Source organism: Limulus polyphemus, unplaced genomic scaffold (assembly GCF_000517525.1).
Source record: "Limulus polyphemus unplaced genomic scaffold, Limulus_polyphemus-2.1.2 Scaffold1, whole genome shotgun sequence".
Classification (NCBI taxonomy): Eukaryota; Metazoa; Arthropoda; class Merostomata; order Xiphosura; family Limulidae; genus Limulus; species Limulus polyphemus.
The window spans coordinates 582,450-587,235 of NW_013665611.1; the positions used below are offsets into that span (position 1 = coordinate 582,450).

Here is a 4,786-nt window from a genome sequence, read left to right on the forward strand (position 1 = left end):
GTACATACGATTGTTAACAACCGGTTCGTGGAGGTCGTTAAATTCTAAGAACAGGTTCGCACGAACCGGCTGAATCCCACCACTGATAATAACCAAATTTAAATGAATTTTTTTATTACCCCACGATTCGGGAGTTATTAATAGTGCTAGAATATGCCATCATAATTTCCGTAAACCTGAAATAATAGTAGATTTAGCCCTCAAGCGGTAAGTCTGAAGGCTTATAACACTGCAAACCAAGTTTCGATATTCGTTGTGGGTACAGCACAGATATCCCATTGTTTAATTTGTGTTTAGCAACAAATAGATAAACAATATATCTATATGTACATATTCTATTTGTTTAGAAATTCATTAAGCAAAGGGTTAGTCTAAATCAAATAAAATGTAAAGTTAACAAATTCAAGTCTTTATAATGAACTATTAAGCTTTACACGGCTGTATCTCCTACATCAGTGGTTCTCAAACATTTTTGTTACGGACCACCTTAATTTTTTTCTTCGTGTTGCTTACAATGGGATCTATTGAACATATGCTGCCGCTTCGTTTCAGTAATTATGCATCATTTCTATAGACCACCTGAAGAGAGCTGCTGAATCTCCAGTGGTCGGAAGACCATAAATTGAGAATTGCTGTCCAAAGGCGTTTTGAGCATAAATAAGCCAGGTTTCGATTAAATATAAAACATCCCCAGTTCTTTTAATGAGCTTTTGAATATGAAAGGGCTGTGACTCATAAATCTTTGGTCTAGATAAATTTTTGATTAAATAAACAGTAAGAAATTACGTATATGTGTATGTGTGTCTGTCATATACATTTTTGCCCAGAAAATTAAATCTAACTATATACATATATATACATTATGACAGTTGGCAAAAAGAATAATATATATTTTAAATTCCGACAGAAACTAACCTCCTTTTTGCGTCGACACATTATTATCCTACACAAAACTCAAGTAGCTCATGAAAAGAAGTATGTTATAGGTCAAACCACTAAGGAGTTAATATATGTTTTTTTAATATATATAATTGTGGATCCAACGTTTCGGGCAATGCCCTTCTTCAAGTATCACTAACTGAACAGTAAACTGGATCTTTTTCAACAACCACTACGCGTAATTTCCCACATAGTTTTATACAAACTTCAAATAGCTCATGACCTAGTACGAAACTTTTGACATGTAATTTGTTTATTCCTTTGCGCAAACGTACATCCCCCTATGTAATATTGGCATTATGACTGATTATCAAACACTTGCACAAACAATGAACAATACTAAACTCATTAATCGCTTAACAAATACTGGTGGTGATGTCAAAAAATATTAGTGGTGTACTTTCATTCAGATACTTTGGTTATCATTGACAGACTAAGGATCTGGCTAGCTAAGATATATATTTTAAGGCTTAATACTTTGGTTATCATTGACAGACGAAGGATCTGGCTAGCTAAGATATATATTTTAAGGCTTAAACTGCAAAACCCAAAGATAATCATTATTTTTGACAAAAAAGAAAATAACACTTTATTCATAAATAAATCGAAAACACAATAGTAATAACAGTCGAGGATTCTAACACAACCATATGAACAAAATGAATAATTCAAACTCTAGGTGTTAAAACATTGGTTTATGTGCTGGTAATAGTTCTATTTTAAGATGATTGTTTTGTTTTCAGCTTTGGTTGTTGTTGTTTTTTTAATATCATACAAATTTACTAAAGTGGCAACATATTTTACAATCTACTTAATAAATGTGGCTGTAAATTTTGCTTAACCTACGCTAATGATCTCCTAACAAATGCTATTCTCACTCAAAATATTACTTACTTTCAAGTCTGGCATAGCCTGGTGATTAGAAGCTCGACTTCCATTGTGTAAGTGGATCGAAACTTGGCACCAAAATGTCTACTTTTTCGGTACTGAGTATGTTGTAATGTGGCTGTCAACCACATTATTCGCTGGTAAAGGGTAGTCCAAGAGCTGGCGGTGGTGCCGACCGATTGCATTCTTTGTGGTCGGCAGTTCGATATTAGACACAGCGGCACATAGCCTTAGGAGCTTTGTCATAATAAACAGTAATTATATATGTATGGACTTAAAAATATTTATATGTAATATGATCAACAATTTCTTTCTTACTGTTAGTATTTGCTGAGTAAATAATACAACAAAAATTATGTCCAGCACAATGGTACGAACTGTTTGAAATGAAATTGGCTAATCTGTTGCGCACTACATTCTGGAACAACGAATCTGGAAGTATGGTTGAAAACTTTTAACTCACAGCATTAATCTAAGTTTATACTTAATTTATGTACACTCTCCTCCATAATAGAGTTTGTCCTTTATGTTATTTACAAAGCTAAAATCCTAGGTTTGATTTCCCCGTGTTATGTAGTTTTGCGCCAATACAAACAAAGAAACATTTATATTATGTGATAATTATGGATGAAAAAATTACATGATATGAGAAAGCATTTGTTTTGTATTTTAAACTGAATTTTCTTAAAATAAATAATTCGTTGGTCGTAAACATTAATAAATGTAACGTCTTAAAATCGCCATAAAGAGACAAGATATTCAAAAGGAAAGAAACATTTTTGTGTGTGTGTACTGTTTCAGTCTAATGCAGTAAACTGCGGTTAGGTGTCATCGTTTCAACAGGGAAGTTGAGAGCTTTGGTGGAAAGACTGGTGAATTTTATTTTTTATTAATATTTCTTATACTGATACTATGGGTGTCTAAAAGAGTATTTGAAGCAGATTTGTAAGACTTTGGGATGTTCGATAAGATATAGAGTAAAATAATAAGATCTACGGTTAGATTTGTTTGATACCTAGTGTACTGAACTTGTTTCCGACTATTTGAAGTTAGGCCTAACTAGTTCAGAAATGCATTTAACTTGAGATGTCCTTTACAGTTTACTATGTAGGTTGGAGCTGTTAACGTTTTAACAGTGTTAGGCAATAGAATATGTTGTCTATAACACGGGCGTTTGTTATCAATATCATTTATTCAACAAGTCTCGCCAACTATATATTTTACTTTAAATTGAACGATGATGTATTTGACGTATGATAACATGTTTTTTTTCGTAAATGTTTTGGTTCAACTTTAAGTATTTTCCATGTATATAAACCTTTATTAAAGTTTATAAGATTATGTTCAACTATTAGTAGGGGGTCTCGCTGAACATTACATAGGTAAAGTAAAACAAAAAACATTAAACACCATTGGATTTCACAATTAACATTTAGTAAATTTACACTACAATTCGAATTATTTAATAATTAATGAAAATTATTAATTGTACTTGTATTTTGACCATTCACACTATGTAGTCATGCAAACTTTCTAATTGAAGCAATACAAATAAGTTATTAAAACTGCTTTACCTGGTAACCTGACACATTGTGCAAAACCTGAGATAAGTTTATATAGAATGTAATCCTAAGAAGATACTTTAATTGAAAACCTATTTTTGCTAGTTTTCATTGTTCTGATAGATGAAATGACAACTCATTCAACAATCTAATGTTAAAAAATAACTTGTGTTACATATTTATCTATAAAAGTAAAGGAGAACTTTTGTATTCTCATTGGTTTTACTACAGATGCATACCTGTAGTAAACCCCACTCTTTCTACATCATATCTTGCAATAATTTTTACATTGTAGGTTCAAGTTATGGATGTTAGGCCTACTCTGTGTCATGCACTAAATTAGTCTAAAGTTCTTTTGATCTAGCCAGGTCCTATGCTGTGCCATGAAGTAAACTATTGTAAAGCCAATGTATTGTCTGTTTACAGTTCAAATTCATCTTTATTTTGACATGTTGATTGGAACTGTGCAAACATATAATGACATGTATCAACTTATGAATTATCAAATAAGTACCATAAAGTTTATTATATTGCTTGTTTTTTCAAAGTAAATGACCAGTAGGTATTTATTAAGTGTTTTAAAATTTTGTTTGTGTGTTTTCAAATAGAAAATGCTTATGGATACAAAAAAAAACACACCCAGCACTGACTATTATTTGCCAAGCACTTACTTGCTGATGTCCTGTTTTTGCCTAACATTTGCCCATTGGTCACCACCAAATGGTGGAGGAATCTTTAATCATCATGGCGATCTTCTTATAGTTGATTTACAACTAGTGGGAGTATGGATGCTTTCAAATAAACAGTGCAAACTCAGCATGTAATAGTACTGTAATCTTTTTTCATTAGTCCCATTTGATTATGGGAGATTTAGATATTCAAAACTGTGAATTCACACTCAGGCACTTCTGTGGTCAAGAACTATGATTCTCTGGGAATTTCTACAATTAAATCATGAGGTAATACCTTTATTTTTAAGGTGAAAAACTCTACTAGGTGTTCACACTGTAAACTGCTCATTTTTAATGCACATAATAAGTTATTAGCAGCATTAAGATGTGAAAAATACAAACTATTTCTACTACATCATAATCCACTTACATAATCGAAAAGCAACACAAACCCTCAATCACTGAATCAACAGAATAGTCACAGGAGGGTGTGGAATTTTTGAAAAACTTCATGTCCAAGGGATAAAATGCCAATTATCTTTCTTAAAAATCTACTTTTCCTCCATCTCATTAAACACACACAAAAAGCAGAATATAGCTTTTAGGATTTTGCATTAACTGAACACAATTAATACAGTTCCATTGGCAGGTAACTTTTATAGAAAATAGCATGTACCAAATTTTGTATCTAAGCTCTTCATATATATATATATATATATATATATT

At 31.7% G+C, this 4,786-nt stretch overlaps 1 protein-coding gene across 1 annotated transcript in view; it reads left to right on the forward strand.

Moving 5' to 3' along the window:
- The first annotated feature begins 2,644 nt into the window (after positions 1-2,644).
- The window catches only part of LOC106464783 (serine/threonine-protein phosphatase 2A catalytic subunit beta isoform), a 29,348-nt gene continuing 27,206 nt past the window's right edge, over positions 2,645-4,786 (forward strand). The window contains exon 1 of the mRNA XM_013924974.2: positions 2,645-2,699. The gene's annotated coding sequence lies outside the window, so the exon portion shown is untranslated. The remainder of the gene's footprint in view (positions 2,700-4,786) is intronic.